This window comes from Staurois parvus, unplaced genomic scaffold, assembly GCF_062004578.1.
Source record: "Staurois parvus isolate SC_StPar_1 unplaced genomic scaffold, SC_StPar_1.0 ptg000126l, whole genome shotgun sequence".
In the NCBI taxonomy this organism is placed as follows: Eukaryota; Metazoa; Chordata; class Amphibia; order Anura; family Ranidae; genus Staurois; species Staurois parvus.
Genome location: NW_028317922.1, coordinates 1,764,462 through 1,782,692, shown reverse-complemented (window position 1 = coordinate 1,782,692; position 18,231 = coordinate 1,764,462). Strand labels below are relative to the sequence as shown.

Genomic DNA, 18,231 nt, shown 5'->3' with positions numbered 1-18,231 from the left:
GACACAGCAAAGTCTACTCACAGGGCACTGTGAATACATTTCACTGAAATCAAAAAAGAAAATGTTGGTGGATCTTCACAAAGTCAGTTTACAATATTCAAGATTGTTCAAATTCATGCGAGTAGGCTAGAAATCAATGAAATGCAACGTGGGAAGCAATATATGGCTTTACATTTTTAAAGCTAGATAGAGGTTTTGAGGAGTCCAAATACACTGCTCTAAAGAAGCCTTAAACCAGCTGTAGTTCTACCAAAGGACCAGAGTGAAGGAAAATGCTCCAAGTGTTCTCTTTTCGAAAAGAACCTTATCTAGCTGCTAACCCTCTTGCTTTTCATCTGACGTAGCCATTTTGAGCCACTTTCCCTGAAAAAGTCATACAGTTTGTAATCTTTCTTCGCTTTAAAGCTTTGCTTTTCATCTGACGTAGCCATTTTCACCCAATTTTCCTGATAAAAGGCATACAATCATACATCTTTCTTCAAACTAAAGTGAAAGGCAAAATCAAAATGACTTGCATGTATACTGTGTCTTTTGGGACCCTGCAAGAGAAGTGACTCCGCAAGGAAATTGGTTGAATAAGTGATATTGCCTTTTCTAGGAAGGAGTGGTTATGCTTCTCATTTTGTGTGCATGGAAGAAGAAGCGGCCTGCAACCTGAGGAAGCTGAGAATCTTCAGCTGCGCAATTGTAGCTTTTGTCATGGAAGTCATTTCGGACCGCGAAGATACTTTTTCTGACCTGCTTCTGGTTTTCTAGTCTGATGCATCAGCAAGAGGAAGAAAATGTATTGGATTTTATTCATCCCATGGTTCAAAAAAGTTCTATTTACTTGCATCAAGTTGTCAAAGACTAGTTTTGGCGGCGCCGTGACTTTTAGTATCTTTCAAAGCCGGCTAAGTCTTGTTCACCCCGGGATGCATTTGATAAGTTGTTTTGCTCGGCTGCGCGCTGCCATTCCTTTCGAACACATTGCATTTCCTCTGTGAAGCAGACTCTTCCACTTGGTTTGATTGGCATAACGCAGGTGAGGGCTGCAACAATGCAACATGCCAGCCTTTTTTTCCCCCAAGGCTTTGCAAGCGCTATGTGGTGGTGTAACCTGGTCCTATTGAGAAGAATAGATTTTGGACATGTCCTTGCACGTTGGCTGAGAAAACCATATACTGCGGGAAGTTGTACAATTGCTTTTCTGCTGCGCCCGAGACCCTAATATGCACTAAACCAGTTTCTAAACCTTGGTCTTGGTCTGCCCAGTCTTGCCGGGAAGCGTTACACCAAAAGAAACGCAGGCAGTTGCCGAAACCCGGGATTGAACCAGGGACCTTTAGATCTTCAGTCTAACGCTCTCCCAACTGAGCTATTTTGGCTTAAGACGTGTGCTTTCCTCAGCAATTGTTGGCTACTATAAGTTGGTGTGACAGGAGCCTATGGAGAATTGAGATTTTTATGCCTATGCATGTTGCCGGAAAAGAGAAAAGGCAGCAAGATTCGCGACTAAATTGCCAGTGAGACTAAGCCACCGTTCAGTCATGAGCAACAGACAGGTGAGAAGCCAAAGCATGGAGCATACGCTAGCCCGATTCATGAGAAAAGCAACAGCTCACAGACAGGTGGACTCTCCTTAAACCTACAACAGATGCTGAAACCCGGGATCGAACCAGGGACCTTTAGATCTTCAGTCAAACGCTCTCCCAACTGAGCTATTTCGGCACATTCCAAAGGAGCAAGCCAGCAGGTGTGTGGCGGCAAGGCGAAGGGGTCCCAGAGACCTTAAAGGAGATCTAAAGTCCCAGCCTACACTTTTATTTTCAAACATCAGCATGGTAATGGCAATAGGAACAATAGGAGCAATAGTTCCCCTTGACAAACCAATGTAAGCTTGCCTCAGTAACCTCCTTTTATGTTGTGATTGCTGTTTCTCTGCTGGCCATCTATTTCCACAATTTCCTGGATTTCCGGCATGGTGTTCAGCTTCTTCTCTGCTCTTTACTTTCATTTTCTAAGGACTGCAGCTCCCATGGTACCTTGCTGCCTGCAAGCTGTGATTCCTGTACTGACTCTGCCTCCTGAAACTCCTCCTCTCAGCAAATCTGTACGTTGGAAATCAGACTCTGTGAAATGTGTGACACAGCAAAGTCTACTCACAGGGCACTGTGAATACATTTCACTGAAATCAAAAAAGAAAATGTTGGTGGATCTTCACAAAGTCAGTTTACAATATTCAAGATTGTTCAAATTCATGCGAGTAGGCTAGAAATCAATGAAATGCAACGTGGGAAGCAATATATGGCTTTACATTTTTAAAGCTAGATAGAGGTTTTGAGGAGTCCAAATACACTGCTCTAAAGAAGCCTTAAACCAGCCGTAGTACTACCAAAGGACCAGAGTGAAGGAAAACGCTCCAAGTGTTCTCTTTGCGAAAGGAACCTTATCTAGCTGCTAACCCTCTTGCTTTTCATCTGACGTAGCCATTTTGAGCCACTTTCCCTGAAAAAGTCATACAGTTTGTAATCTTTCTTCGCTTTAAAGCTTTGCTTTTCATCTGACGTAGCCATTTTCACCCAATTTTCCTGATAAAAGGCATACAATCATACATCTTTCTTCAAACTAAAGTGAAAGGCAAAATCAAAATGACTTGCGTGTATACTGTGTCTTTTGGGACCCTGCAAGAGAAGTGACTCCGCAAGGAAATTGGTTGAATAAGTGATATTGCCTTTTCTAGGAAGGAGTGGTTATGCTTCTCATTTTGTGTGCATGGAAGAAGAAGCGACCTGCAACCTGAGGAAGCTGAGAATCTTCAGCTGCGCAATTGTAGCTTTTGTCATGGAAGTCATTTCGGACCGCGAAGATACTTTTTCTGACCTGCTTCTGGTTTCTAGTCTAATGCAACAGCACGAGGAAGAAAATGTATTGGATTTTATTCATCCCATGGTTCAAAAAAGTTCTATTTACTTGCATCAAGTTGTCAAAGACTAGTTTTGGCGGCGCCGTGACTTTTAGTATCTTTCAAAGCCGGCTAAGTTTTTTTCACCCCGGAATGCATTTGATAAGTTGTTTTGCTCGGCTGCGCTCTGCCATTCCTTTCGGACACATTGCATTTCCTCTGTGAAGCAGACTCTTCCACTTGGTTTGATTGGCATAATGCAGGTGAGGGCTGCAACAATGCAACATGCCAGCCTTTTTTTCCCCCAAGGCTTTGCAGCGCTATGTGGTGGTGTAACCTGGTCCTATTGAGTAGAAAAGATTTTGGACATGTCCTTGCACGTTGGCTGAGAAAACCATATACTGCGGGAAGTTGTACAATTGCTTTTCTGCTGCGCCCGAGACCCTAATATGCACTGAACCAGTTTCTAAACCTTGGTCTTGGTCTGCCCAGTCTTGCCGGGAAGCGTTACACCAAAAGAAACGCAGGCAGTTGCCGAAACCCGGAATAGAACCAGGGACTTTAGATCTTCAGTCTAACGCTCTCCCAACTGAGCTATTTCGGCACATTCCAAAGGAGCAAGCCAGCAGGTGTGTGGCGGCAAAGCGAAGGGGTCCCAGAGACCTTAAAGGAGATCTAAAGTCCCAGCCTACACTTTTATTTTCAAACATCAGCATGGTAATGGCAATAGGAACAATAGGAGCAATAGTTCCCCTTGACAAACCAATGTAAGCTTGCCTCAGTAACCTCCTTTTATGTTGTGATTGCTGTTTCTCTGCTGGCCATCTATTTCTACAATTTCCTGGATTTCCGGCATGGTGTTCAGCTTCTTCTCTGCTCTTTACTTTCATTTTCTAAGGACTGCAGCTCCCATGGTACCTTGCTGCCTGCAAGCTGTGATTCCTGTACTGACTCTGCCTCCTGAAACTCCTCCTCTCAGCAAATCTGTACGTTGGAAATCAGACTCTGTGAAATGTGTGACACAGCAAAGTCTACTCACAGGGCACTGTGAATACATTTCACTGAAATCAAAAAAGAAAATGTTGGTGGATCTTCACAAAGTCAGTTTACAATATTCAAGATTGTTCAAATTCATGCGAGTAGGCTAGAAATCAATGAAATGCAACGTGGGAAGCAATATATGGCTTTACATTTTTAAAGCTAGATAGAGGTTTTGAGGAGTCCAAATACACTGCTCTAAAGAAGCCTTAAACCAGCCGTAGTACTACCAAAGGACCAGAGTGAAGGAAAATGCTCCAAGTGTTCTCTTTTTGAAAGTAACCTTATCTAGCTGCTAACCCTCTTGCTTTTCATCTGACTTAGCCATTTTGAGCCACTTTCCCTGAAAAAGTCATACAGTTTGTAATCTTTCTTCGCTTTAAAGCTTTGCTTTTCATCTGACGTAGCCATTTTCACCCAATTTTCCTGATAAAAGGCATACAATCATACATCTTTCTTCAAACTAAAGTGAAAGGCAAAATCAAAATGACTTGCGTGTATACTGTGTCTTTTGGGACCCTGCAAGAGAAGTGACTCCGCAAGGAAATTGGTTGAATAAGTGATATTGCCTTTTCTAGGAAGGAGTGGTTATGCTTCTCATTTTGTGTGCATGGAAGAAGAAGCGGCCTGCAACCTGAGGAAGCTGAGAATCTTCAGCTGCGCAATTGTAACTTTTGTCATGGAAGTCATTTCGGACCGCGAAGATACTTTTTCTGACCTGCTTCTGGTTTTCTAGTCTGATGCATCAGCACGAGGAAGAAAATGTATTGGATTTTATTCATCCCATGGTTCAAAAAAGTTCTATTTACTTGCATCAAGTTGTCAAAGACTAGTTTTGGCAGCGCCGTGACTTTTAGTATCTTTCAAAGCCGGCTAAGTCTTGTTCACCCCGGAATGCATTTGATAAGTTGTTTTGCTCGGCTGCGCGCTGCCATTCCTTTCGGACACATTGCATTTCCTCTGTGAAGCAGACTCTTCCACTTGGTTTGATTGGCATAACGCAGGTGAGGGCTGCAACAATGCAACATGCCAGCCTTTTTTTCCCCCAAGGCTTTGCAAGCGCTATGTGGTGGTGTAACCTGGTCCTATTGAGAAGAATAGATTTTGGACATGTCCTTGCACATTGGCTGAGAAAACCATATACTGCGGGAAGTTGTACAATTGCTTTTCTGCTGCGCCCGAGACCCTAATATGCACTGAACCAGTTTCTAAACCTTGGTCTTGGTCTGCCCAGTCTTGCCGGGAAGCTTTACACCAAAAGAAACGCAGGCAGTTGCCGAAACCAGGGATGGAACCAGGGACCTTTAGATCTTCAGTCTAACGCTCTCCCAACTGAGCTATTTTGGCTTAAGACGTGTGCTTTTCTCAGCAATTGTTGGCTACTATAAGTTGGTGTGACAGGAGCCTATGGAGAATTGAGATTTTTATGCCTATGCATGTTGCCGGAAAAGAGAAAAGGCAACAAGATTCACGACTAAATTGCCAGGGAGACTAAGCCACCGTTCTGTCATGAGCAACAGACAGGTGAGAAGCCAAAGCATGGAGCATACGCTGGCCCGATTCATGAGAAAAGCAACAGCTCACAGACAGGTGGCCTCTCCTCAAATCTACAACAGATGCCGAAACCCGGGATCGAACCAGGGACCTTTAGATCTTCAGTCTAACGCTCTCCCAACTGAGTTATTTCGGCACGTTCCAAATGAGCAAGCCAGCAGGTGTGTGGCGGTAAGGCGAAGGGGTCCCAGAGACCTTAAAGGAGATCTAAAGTCCCAGCCTAAACTTTTATTTTCAAACATCAGCATGGTAATGGCAATAGGAACAATAGGAGCAATAGTTCCCCTTGACAAACCAATGTAAGCTTGCCTCAGTAACCTCCTTTTATGTTGTGATTGCTGTTTCTCTGCTGGCCATCTATTTCCACAATTTCCTGGATTTCCGGCATGGTGTTCAGCTTCTTCTCTGCTCTTTACTTTCATTTTCTAAGGACTGCAGCTCCCATGGTACCTTGCTGCCTGCAAGCTGTGATTCCTGTACTGACTCTGCCTCCTGAAACTCCTCCTCTCAGCAAATCTGTACGTTGGAAATCAGACTCTGTGAAATGTGTGACACAGCAAAGTCTACTCACAGGGCACTGTGAATACATTTCACTGAAATCAAAAAAGAAAATGTTGGTGGATCTTCACAAAGTCAGTTTACAATATTCAAGATTGTTCAAATTCATGCGAGTAGGCTAGAAATCAATGAAATGCAACGTGGGAAGCAATATATGGCTTTACATTTTTAAAGCTAGATAGAGGTTTTGAGGAGTCCAAATACACTGCTCTAAAGAAGCCTTAAACCAGCCGTAGTACTACCAAAGGACCAGAGTGAAGGAAAATGCTCCAAGTGTTCTCTTTTTGAAAGTAACCTTATCTAGCTGCTAACCCTCTTGCTTTTCATCTGACTTAGCCATTTTGAGCCACTTTCCCTGAAAAAGTCATACAGTTTGTAATCTTTCTTCGCTTTAAAGCTTTGCTTTTCATCTGACGTAGCCATTTTCACCCAATTTTCCTGATAAAAGGCATACAATCATACATCTTTCTTCAAACTAAAGTGAAAGGCAAAATCAAAATGACTTGCGTGTATACTGTGTCTTTTGGGACCCTGCAAGAGAAGTGACTCCGCAAGGAAATTGGTTGAATAAGTGATATTGCCTTTTCTAGGAAGGAGTGGTTATGCTTCTCATTTTGTGTGCATGGAAGAAGAAGCGGCCTGCAACCTGAGGAAGCTGAGAATCTTCAGCTGCGCAATTGTAACTTTTGTCATGGAAGTCATTTCGGACCGCGAAGATACTTTTTCTGACCTGCTTCTGGTTTTCTAGTCTGATGCATCAGCACGAGGAAGAAAATGTATTGGATTTTATTCATCCCATGGTTCAAAAAAGTTCTATTTACTTGCATCAAGTTGTCAAAGACTAGTTTTGGCAGCGCCGTGACTTTTAGTATCTTTCAAAGCCGGCTAAGTCTTGTTCACCCCGGAATGCATTTGATAAGTTGTTTTGCTCGGCTGCGCGCTGCCATTCCTTTCGGACACATTGCATTTCCTCTGTGAAGCAGACTCTTCCACTTGGTTTGATTGGCATAACGCAGGTGAGGGCTGCAACAATGCAACATGCCAGCCTTTTTTTCCCCCAAGGCTTTGCAAGCGCTATGTGGTGGTGTAACCTGGTCCTATTGAGAAGAATAGATTTTGGACATGTCCTTGCACATTGGCTGAGAAAACCATATACTGCGGGAAGTTGTACAATTGCTTTTCTGCTGCGCCCGAGACCCTAATATGCACTGAACCAGTTTCTAAACCTTGGTCTTGGTCTGCCCAGTCTTGCCGGGAAGCTTTACACCAAAAGAAACGCAGGCAGTTGCCGAAACCCGGGATTGAACCAGGGACCTTTAGATCTTCAGTCTAACGCTCTCCCAACTGAGCTATTTTGGCTTAAGACGTGTGCTTTTCTCAGCAATTGTTGGCTACTATAAGTTGGTGTGACAGGAGCCTATGGAGAATTGAGATTTTTATGCCTATGCATGTTGCCGGAAAAGAGAAAAGGCAACAAGATTCACGACTAAATTGCCAGGGAGACTAAGCCACCGTTCTGTCATGAGCAACAGACAGGTGAGAAGCCAAAGCATGGAGCATACGCTGGCCCGATTCATGAGAAAAGCAACAGCTCACAGACAGGTGGCCTCTCCTTAAATCTACAACAGATGCCGAAACCCGGGATCGAACCAGGGACCTTTAGATCTTCAGTCTAACGCTCTCCCAACTGAGTTATTTCGGCACGTTCCAAATGAGCAAGCCAGCAGGTGTGTGGCGGTAAGGCGAAGGGGTCCCAGAGACCTTAAAGGAGATCTAAAGTCCCAGCCTAAACTTTTATTTTCAAACATCAGCATGGTAATGGCAATAGGAACAATAGGAGCAATAGTTCCCCTTGACAAACCAATGTAAGCTTGCCTCAGTAACCTCCTTTTATGTTGTGATTGCTGTTTCTCTGCTGGCCATCTATTTCCACAATTTCCTGGATTTCCGGCATGGTGTTCAGCTTCTTCTCTGCTCTTTACTTTCATTTTCTAAGGACTGCAGCTCCCATGGTACCTTGCTGCCTGCAAGCTGTGATTCCTTTACTGACTCTGCCTCCTGAAACTCCTCCTCTCAGCAAATCTGTACGTTGGAAATCAGACTCTGTGAAATGTGTGACACAGCAAAGTCTATTCACAGGGCACTGTGAATACATTTCACTGAAATCAAAAAAGAAAATGTTGGTGGATCTTCACAAAGTCAGTTTACAATATTCAAGATTGTTCAAATTCATGCGAGTAGGCTAGAAATCAATGAAATGCAACGTGGGAAGCAATATATGGCTTTACATTTTTAAAGCTAGATAGAGGTTTTGAGGAGTCCAAATACACTGCTCTAAAGAAGCCTTAAACCAGCCGTAGTACTACCAAAGGACCAGAGTGAAGGAAAATGCTCCAAGTGTTCTCTTTTCGAAAGGAACCTTATCTAGCTGCTAACCCTCTTGCTTTTCATCTGACGTAGCCATTTTGAGCCACTTTCCCTGAAAAAGTCATACAGTTTGTAATCTTTCTTCGCTTTAAAGCTTTGCTTTTCATCTGACGTAGCCATTTTCACCCAATTTTCCTGATAAAAGGCATACAATCATACATCTTTCTTCAAACTAAAGTGAAAGGCAAAATCAAAATGACTTGCGTGTATACTGTGTCTTTTGGGACCCTGCAAGAGAAGTGACTCCGCAAGGAAATTGGTTGAATAAGTGATATTGCCTTTTCTAGGAAGGAGTGGTTATGCTTCTCATTTTGTGTGTATGGAAGAAGAAGCGGCCTGCAACCTGAGGAAGCTGAGAATCTTCAGCTGCGCAATTGTAGCTTTTGTCATGGAAGTCATTTCGGACCGCGAAGATACTTTTTCTGACCTGCTTCTGGTTTCTAGTCTAATGCAACAGCACGAGGAAGAAAATGTATTTTATTTTATTCATCCCATGGTTCAAAAAAGTTCTATTTACTTGCATCAAGTTGTCAAAGACTAGTTTTGGCGGCGCCGTGACTTTTAGTATCTTTCAAAGCCGGCTAAGTCTTGTTCACCCCGGAATGCATTTGATAAGTTGTTTTGCTCGGCTGCGCACTGCCATTCCTTTCGGACACATTGCATTTCCTCTGTGAAGCAGACTCTTCCACTTGGTTTGATTGGCATAATGCAGGTGAGGGCTGCAACAATGCAACATGCCAGCCTTTTTTTCCCCCAAGGGTTTGCAGCGCTATGTGGTGGTGTTACCTGGTCCTATTGAGAAGAATAGATTTTGGACATGTCCTTGCACGTTGGCTGAGAAAACCATATACTGCGGGAAGTTGTACAATTGCTTTTCTGCTGCGCCCGAGACCCTAATATGCACTTACCCAGTTTCTAAACCTTGGTCTTGGTCTTGGTCTGCCCAGTCTTGCCGGGAAGCGTTACACCAAAACAAACACAGGCAGTTGCCGAAACCCGGGATTGAACCAGGGACCTTTAGATCTTCAGTCTAACGCTCTCCCAACTGAGCTATTTCGGCTTAAGACGTGTGCTTTCCTCAGCAATTGTTGGCTACTATAAGTTGGTGTGACAGGAGCCTATGGAGAATTGAGATTTTTATGCCTATGCATGTTGCCGGAAAAGAGAAAAGGCAGCAAGTTTCGCGACTAAATTGCCAGTGAGACTAAGCCACCGTTCAGTCATGAGCAACAGACAGGTGAGAAGCCAAAGCATGGAGCATACGCTAGCCCGATTCATGAGAAAAGCAACAGCTCACAGACAGGTGGACTCTCCTTAAACCTACAACAGATGCCGAAACCCGGGATCGAACCAGGGACCTTTAGATCTTCAGTCAAACGCTCTCCCAACTGAGCTATTTCGGCACATTCCAAAGGAGCAAGCCAGCAGGTGTGTGGCGGCAAGGCGAAGGGGTCCCAGAGACCTTAAAGGAGATCTAAAGTCCCAGCCTACACTTTTATTTTCAAACATCAGCATGGTAATGGCAATAGGAACAATAGGAGCAATAGTTCCCCTTGACAAACCAATGTAAGCTTGCCTCAGTAACCTCCTTTTATGTTGTGATTGCTGTTTCTCTGCTGGCCATCTATTTCCACAATTTCCTGGATTTCCGGCATGGTGTTCAGCTTCTTCTCTGCTCTTTACTTTCATTTTCTAAGGACTGCAGCTCCCATGGTACCTTGCTGCCTGCAAGCTGTGATTCCTGTACTGACTCTGCCTCCTGAAACTCCTCCTCTCAGCAAATCTGTACGTTGGAAATCAGACTCTGTGAAATGTGTGACACAGCAAAGTCTACTCACAGGGCACTGTGAATACATTTCACTGAAATCAAAAAAGAAAATGTTGGTGGATCTTCACAAAGTCAGTTTACAATATTCAAGATTGTTCAAATTCATGCGAGTAGGCTAGAAATCAATGAAATGCAACGTGGGAAGCAATATATGGCTTTACATTTTTAAAGCTAGATAGAGGTTTTGAGGAGTCCAAATACACTGCTCTAAAGAAGCCTTAAACCAGCCGTAGTACTACCAAAGGACCAGAGTGAAGGAAAACGCTCCAAGTGTTCTCTTTGCGAAAGGAACCTTATCTAGCTGCTAACCCTCTTGCTTTTCATCTGACGTAGCCATTTTGAGCCACTTTCCCTGAAAAAGTCATACAGTTTGTAATCTTTCTTCGCTTTAAAGCTTTGCTTTTCATCTGACGTAGCCATTTTCACCCAATTTTCCTGATAAAAGGCATACAATCATACATCTTTCTTCAAACTAAAGTGAAAGGCAAAATCAAAATGACTTGCGTGTATACTGTGTCTTTTGGGACCCTGCAAGAGAAGTGACTCCGCAAGGAAATTGGTTGAATAAGTGATATTGCCTTTTCTAGGAAGGAGTGGTTATGCTTCTCATTTTGTGTGCATGGAAGAAGAAGCGACCTGCAACCTGAGGAAGCTGAGAATCTTCAGCTGCGCAATTGTAGCTTTTGTCATGGAAGTCATTTCGGACCGCGAAGATACTTTTTCTGACCTGCTTCTGGTTTCTAGTCTAATGCAACAGCACGAGGAAGAAAATGTATTGGATTTTATTCATCCCATGGTTCAAAAAAGTTCTATTTACTTGCATCAAGTTGTCAAAGACTAGTTTTGGCAGCGCCGTGACTTTTAGTATCTTTCAAAGCCGGCTAAGTTTTTTTCACCCCGGAATGCATTTGATAAGTTGTTTTGCTCGGCTGCGCTCTGCCATTCCTTTCGGACACATTGCATTTCCTCTGTGAAGCAGACTCTTCCACTTGGTTTGATTGGCATAACGCAGGTGAGGGCTGCAACAATGCAACATGCCAGCCTTTTTTTCCCCCAAGGCTTTGCAGCGCTATGTGGTGGTGTAACCTGGTCCTATTGAGTAGAAAAGATTTTGGACATGTCCTTGCACGTTGGCTGAGAAAACCATATACTGCGGGAAGTTGTACAATTGCTTTTCTGCTGCGCCCGAGACCCTAATATGCACTGAACCAGTTTCTAAACCTTGGTCTTGGTCTGCCCAGTCTTGCCGGGAAGCGTTACACCAAAAGAAACGCAGGCAGTTGCCGAAACCCGGAATAGAACCAGGGACTTTAGATCTTCAGTCTAACGCTCTCCCAACTGAGCTATTTCGGCACATTCCAAAGGAGCAAGCCAGCAGGTGTGTGGCGGCAAAGCGAAGGGGTCCCAGAGACCTTAAAGGAGATCTAAAGTCCCAGCCTACACTTTTATTTTCAAACATCAGCATGGTAATGGCAATAGGAACAATAGGAGCAATAGTTCCCCTTGACAAACCAATGTAAGCTTGCCTCAGTAACCTCCTTTTATGTTGTGATTGCTGTTTCTCTGCTGGCCATCTATTTCTACAATTTCCTGGATTTCCGGCATGGTGTTCAGCTTCTTCTCTGCTCTTTACTTTCATTTTCTAAGGACTGCAGCTCCCATGGTACCTTGCTGCCTGCAAGCTGTGATTCCTGTACTGACTCTGCCTCCTGAAACTCCTCCTCTCAGCAAATCTGTACGTTGGAAATCAGACTCTGTGAAATGTGTGACACAGCAAAGTCTACTCACAGGGCACTGTGAATACATTTCACTGAAATCAAAAAAGAAAATGTTGGTGGATCTTCACAAAGTCAGTTTACAATATTCAAGATTGTTCAAATTCATGCGAGTAGGCTAGAAATCAATGAAATGCAACGTGGGAAGCAATATATGGCTTTACATTTTTAAAGCTAGATAGAGGTTTTGAGGAGTCCAAATACACTGCTCTAAAGAAGCCTTAAACCAGCCGTAGTACTACCAAAGGACCAGAGTGAAGGAAAATGCTCCAAGTGTTCTCTTTTTGAAAGTAACCTTATCTAGCTGCTAACCCTCTTGCTTTTCATCTGACTTAGCCATTTTGAGCCACTTTCCCTGAAAAAGTCATACAGTTTGTAATCTTTCTTCGCTTTAAAGCTTTGCTTTTCATCTGACGTAGCCATTTTCACCCAATTTTCCTGATAAAAGGCATACAATCATACATCTTTCTTCAAACTAAAGTGAAAGGCAAAATCAAAATGACTTGCGTGTATACTGTGTCTTTTGGGACCCTGCAAGAGAAGTGACTCCGCAAGGAAATTGGTTGAATAAGTGATATTGCCTTTTCTAGGAAGGAGTGGTTATGCTTCTCATTTTGTGTGCATGGAAGAAGAAGCGGCCTGCAACCTGAGGAAGCTGAGAATCTTCAGCTGCGCAATTGTAACTTTTGTCATGGAAGTCATTTCGGACCGCGAAGATACTTTTTCTGACCTGCTTCTGGTTTTCTAGTCTGATGCATCAGCACGAGGAAGAAAATGTATTGGATTTTATTCATCCCATGGTTCAAAAAAGTTCTATTTACTTGCATCAAGTTGTCAAAGACTAGTTTTGGCAGCGCCGTGACTTTTAGTATCTTTCAAAGCCGGCTAAGTCTTGTTCACCCCGGAATGCATTTGATAAGTTGTTTTGCTCGGCTGCGCGCTGCCATTCCTTTCGGACACATTGCATTTCCTCTGTGAAGCAGACTCTTCCACTTGGTTTGATTGGCATAACGCAGGTGAGGGCTGCAACAATGCAACATGCCAGCCTTTTTTTCCCCCAAGGCTTTGCAAGCGCTATGTGGTGGTGTAACCTGGTCCTATTGAGAAGAATAGATTTTGGACATGTCCTTGCACATTGGCTGAGAAAACCATATACTGCGGGAAGTTGTACAATTGCTTTTCTGCTGCGCCCGAGACCCTAATATGCACTGAACCAGTTTCTAAACCTTGGTCTTGGTCTGCCCAGTCTTGCCGGGAAGCTTTACACCAAAAGAAACGCAGGCAGTTGCCGAAACCCGGGATTGAACCAGGGACCTTTAGATCTTCAGTCTAACGCTCTCCCAACTGAGCTATTTTGGCTTAAGACGTGTGTTTTTCTCAGCAATTGTTGGCTACTATAAGTTGGTGTGACAGGAGCCTATGGAGAATTGAGATTTTTATGCCTATGCATGTTGCCGGAAAAGAGAAAAGGCAACAAGATTCACGACTAAATTGCCAGGGAGACTAAGCCACCGTTCTGTCATGAGCAACAGACAGGTGAGAAGCCAAAGCATGGAGCATACGCTGGCCCGATTCATGAGAAAAGCAACAGCTCACAGACAGGTGGCCTCTCCTTAAATCTACAACAGATGCCGAAACCCGGGATCGAACCAGGGACCTTTAGATCTTCAGTCTAACGCTCTCCCAACTGAGTTATTTCGGCACGTTCCAAATGAGCAAGCCAGCAGGTGTGTGGCGGTAAGGCGAAGGGGTCCCAGAGACCTTAAAGGAGATCTAAAGTCCCAGCCTAAACTTTTATTTTCAAACATCAGCATGGTAATGGCAATAGGAACAATAGGAGCAATAGTTCCCCTTGACAAACCAATGTAAGCTTGCCTCAGTAACCTCCTTTTATGTTGTGATTGCTGTTTCTCTGCTGGCCATCTATTTCCACAATTTCCTGGATTTCCGGCATGGTGTTCAGCTTCTTCTCTGCTCTTTACTTTCATTTTCTAAGGACTGCAGCTCCCATGGTACCTTGCTGCCTGCAAGCTGTGATTCCTGTACTGACTCTGCCTCCTGAAACTCCTCCTCTCAGCAAATCTGTACGTTGGAAATCAGACTCTGTGAAATGTGTGACACAGCAAAGTCTACTCACAGGGCACTGTGAATACATTTCACTGAAATCAAAAAAGAAAATGTTGGTGGATCTTCACAAAGTCAGTTTACAATATTCAAGATTGTTCAAATTCATGCGAGTAGGCTAGAAATCAATGAAATGCAACGTGGGAAGCAATATATGGCTTTACATTTTTAAAGCTAGATAGAGGTTTTGAGGAGTCCAAATACACTGCTCTAAAGAAGCCTTAAACCAGCCGTAGTACTACCAAAGGACCAGAGTGAAGGAAAATGCTCCAAGTGTTCTCTTTTTGAAAGTAACCTTATCTAGCTGCTAACCCTCTTGCTTTTCATCTGACTTAGCCATTTTGAGCCACTTTCCCTGAAAAAGTCATACAGTTTGTAATCTTTCTTCGCTTTAAAGCTTTGCTTTTCATCTGACGTAGCCATTTTCACCCAATTTTCCTGATAAAAGGCATACAATCATACATCTTTCTTCAAACTAAAGTGAAAGGCAAAATCAAAATGACTTGCGTGTATACTGTGTCTTTTGGGACCCTGCAAGAGAAGTGACTCCGCAAGGAAATTGGTTGAATAAGTGATATTGCCTTTTCTAGGAAGGAGTGGTTATGCTTCTCATTTTGTGTGCATGGAAGAAGAAGCGGCCTGCAACCTGAGGAAGCTGAGAATCTTCAGCTGCGCAATTGTAACTTTTGTCATGGAAGTCATTTCGGACCGCGAAGATACTTTTTCTGACCTGCTTCTGGTTTTCTAGTCTGATGCATCAGCACGAGGAAGAAAATGTATTGGATTTTATTCATCCCATGGTTCAAAAAAGTTCTATTTACTTGCATCAAGTTGTCAAAGACTAGTTTTGGCAGCGCCGTGACTTTTAGTATCTTTCAAAGCCGGCTAAGTCTTGTTCACCCCGGAATGCATTTGATAAGTTGTTTTGCTCGGCTGCGCGCTGCCATTCCTTTCGGACACATTGCATTTCCTCTGTGAAGCAGACTCTTCCACTTGGTTTGATTGGCATAACGCAGGTGAGGGCTGCAACAATGCAACATGCCAGCCTTTTTTTCCCCCAAGGCTTTGCAAGCGCTATGTGGTGGTGTAACCTGGTCCTATTGAGAAGAATAGATTTTGGACATGTCCTTGCACATTGGCTGAGAAAACCATATACTGCGGGAAGTTGTACAATTGCTTTTCTGCTGCGCCCGAGACCCTAATATGCACTGAACCAGTTTCTAAACCTTGGTCTTGGTCTGCCCAGTCTTGCCGGGAAGCTTTACACCAAAAGAAACGCAGGCAGTTGCCGAAACCCGGGATTGAACCAGGGACCTTTAGATCTTCAGTCTAACGCTCTCCCAACTGAGCTATTTTGGCTTAAGACGTGTGCTTTTCTCAGCAATTGTTGGCTACTATAAGTTGGTGTGACAGGAGCCTATGGAGAATTGAGATTTTTATGCCTATGCATGTTGCCGGAAAAGAGAAAAGGCAACAAGATTCACGACTAAATTGCCAGGGAGACTAAGCCACCGTTCTGTCATGAGCAACAGACAGGTGAGAAGCCAAAGCATGGAGCATACGCTGGCCCGATTCATGAGAAAAGCAACAGCTCACAGACAGGTGGCCTCTCCTTAAATCTACAACAGATGCCGAAACCCGGGATCGAACCAGGGACCTTTAGATCTTCAGTCTAACGCTCTCCCAACTGAGTTATTTCGGCACGTTCCAAATGAGCAAGCCAGCAGGTGTGTGGCGGTAAGGCGAAGGGGTCCCAGAGACCTTAAAGGAGATCTAAAGTCCCAGCCTAAACTTTTATTTTCAAACATCAGCATGGTAATGGCAATAGGAACAATAGGAGCAATAGTTCCCCTTGACAAACCAATGTAAGCTTGCCTCAGTAACCTCCTTTTATGTTGTGATTGCTGTTTCTCTGCTGGCCATCTATTTCCACAATTTCCTGGATTTCCGGCATGGTGTTCAGCTTCTTCTCTGCTCTTTACTTTCATTTTCTAAGGACTGCAGCTCCCATGGTACCTTGCTGCCTGCAAGCTGTGATTCCTTTACTGACTCTGCCTCCTGAAACTCCTCCTCTCAGCAAATCTGTACGTTGGAAATCAGACTCTGTGAAATGTGTGACACAGCAAAGTCTATTCACAGGGCACTGTGAATACATTTCACTGAAATCAAAAAAGAAAATGTTGGTGGATCTTCACAAAGTCAGTTTACAATATTCAAGATTGTTCAAATTCATGCGAGTAGGCTAGAAATCAATGAAATGCAACGTGGGAAGCAATATATGGCTTTACATTTTTAAAGCTAGATAGAGGTTTTGAGGAGTCCAAATACACTGCTCTAAAGAAGCCTTAAACCAGCCGTAGTACTACCAAAGGACCAGAGTGAAGGAAAATGCTCCAAGTGTTCTCTTTTCGAAAGGAACCTTATCTAGCTGCTAACCCTCTTGCTTTTCATCTGACGTAGCCATTTTGAGCCACTTTCCCTGAAAAAGTCATACAGTTTGTAATCTTTCTTCGCTTTAAAGCTTTGCTTTTCATCTGACGTAGCCATTTTCACCCAATTTTCCTGATAAAAGGCATACAATCATACATCTTTCTTCAAACTAAAGTGAAAGGCAAAATCAAAATGACTTGCGTGTATACTGTGTCTTTTGGGACCCTGCAAGAGAAGTGACTCCGCAAGGAAATTGGTTGAATAAGTGATATTGCCTTTTCTAGGAAGGAGTGGTTATGCTTCTCATTTTGTGTGTATGGAAGAAGAAGCGGCCTGCAACCTGAGGAAGCTGAGAATCTTCAGCTGCGCAATTGTAGCTTTTGTCATGGAAGTCATTTCGGACCGCGAAGATACTTTTTCTGACCTGCTTCTGGTTTCTAGTCTAATGCAACAGCACGAGGAAGAAAATGTATTTTATTTTATTCATCCCATGGTTCAAAAAAGTTCTATTTACTTGCATCAAGTTGTCAAAGACTAGTTTTGGCGGCGCCGTGACTTTTAGTATCTTTCAAAGCCGGCTAAGTCTTGTTCACCCCGGAATGCATTTGATAAGTTGTTTTGCTCGGCTGCGCACTGCCATTCCTTTCGGACACATTGCATTTCCTCTGTGAAGCAGACTCTTCCACTTGGTTTGATTGGCATAATGCAGGTGAGGGCTGCAACAATGCAACATGCCAGCCTTTTTTTCCCCCAAGGGTTTGCAGCGCTATGTGGTGGTGTTACCTGGTCCTATTGAGAAGAATAGATTTTGGACATGTCCTTGCACGTTGGCTGAGAAAACCATATACTGCGGGAAGTTGTACAATTGCTTTTCTGCTGCGCCCGAGACCCTAATATGCACTTACCCAGTTTCTAAACCTTGGTCTTGGTCTTGGTCTGCCCAGTCTTGCCGGGAAGCGTTACACCAAAACAAACACAGGCAGTTGCCGAAACCCGGGATTGAACCAGGGACCTTTAGATCTTCAGTCTAACGCTCTCCCAACTGAGCTATTTCGGCTTAAGACGTGTGCTTTCCTCAGCAATTGTTGGCTACTATAAGTTGGTGTGACAGGAGCCTATGGAGAATTGAGATTTTTATGCCTATGCATGTTGCCGGAAAAGAGAAAAGGCAGCAAGTTTCGCGACTAAATTGCCAGTGAGACTAAGCCACCGTTCAGTCATGAGCAACAGACAGGTGAGAAGCCAAAGCATGGAGCATACGCTAGCCCGATTCATGAGAAAAGCAACAGCTCACAGACAGGTGGACTCTCCTTAAACCTACAACAGATGCCGAAACCCGGGATCGAACCAGGGACCTTTAGATCTTCAGTCAAACGCTCTCCCAACTGAGCTATTTCGGCACATTCCAAAGGAGCAAGCCAGCAGGTGTGTGGCGGCAAGGCGAAGGGGTCCCAGAGACCTTAAAGGAGATCTAAAGTCCCAGCCTACACTTTTATTTTCAAACATCAGCATGGTAATGGCAATAGGAACAATAGGAGCAATAGTTCCCCTTGACAAACCAATGTAAGCTTGCCTCAGTAACCTCCTTTTATGTTGTGATTGCTGTTTCTCTG

The 18,231-nt window shown here is 43.8% G+C and overlaps 4 non-coding genes across 4 annotated transcripts; all 4 read right to left on the bottom strand.

Annotated features, from left to right (window-relative positions):
• Positions 1–9,448: 9,448 nt before the first annotated feature.
• TRNAF-GAA (transfer RNA phenylalanine (anticodon GAA)) lies at positions 9,449–9,521 on the bottom strand. The gene has a single exon. It is a non-coding gene; the product is annotated as a tRNA-Phe (tRNA).
• Positions 9,522–9,791: 270 nt separating this feature from the next.
• On the bottom strand, positions 9,792–9,864 carry TRNAF-GAA (transfer RNA phenylalanine (anticodon GAA)). The gene has a single exon. It is a non-coding gene; the product is annotated as a tRNA-Phe (tRNA).
• Positions 9,865–17,602: 7,738 nt separating this feature from the next.
• TRNAF-GAA (transfer RNA phenylalanine (anticodon GAA)) lies at positions 17,603–17,675 on the bottom strand. Its single transcript has one exon. It is a non-coding gene; the product is annotated as a tRNA-Phe (tRNA).
• Positions 17,676–17,945: 270 nt separating this feature from the next.
• Positions 17,946–18,018, bottom strand: TRNAF-GAA (transfer RNA phenylalanine (anticodon GAA)). Its single transcript has one exon. It is a non-coding gene; the product is annotated as a tRNA-Phe (tRNA).
• Between the last annotated feature and the right edge of the window lie 213 nt (positions 18,019–18,231).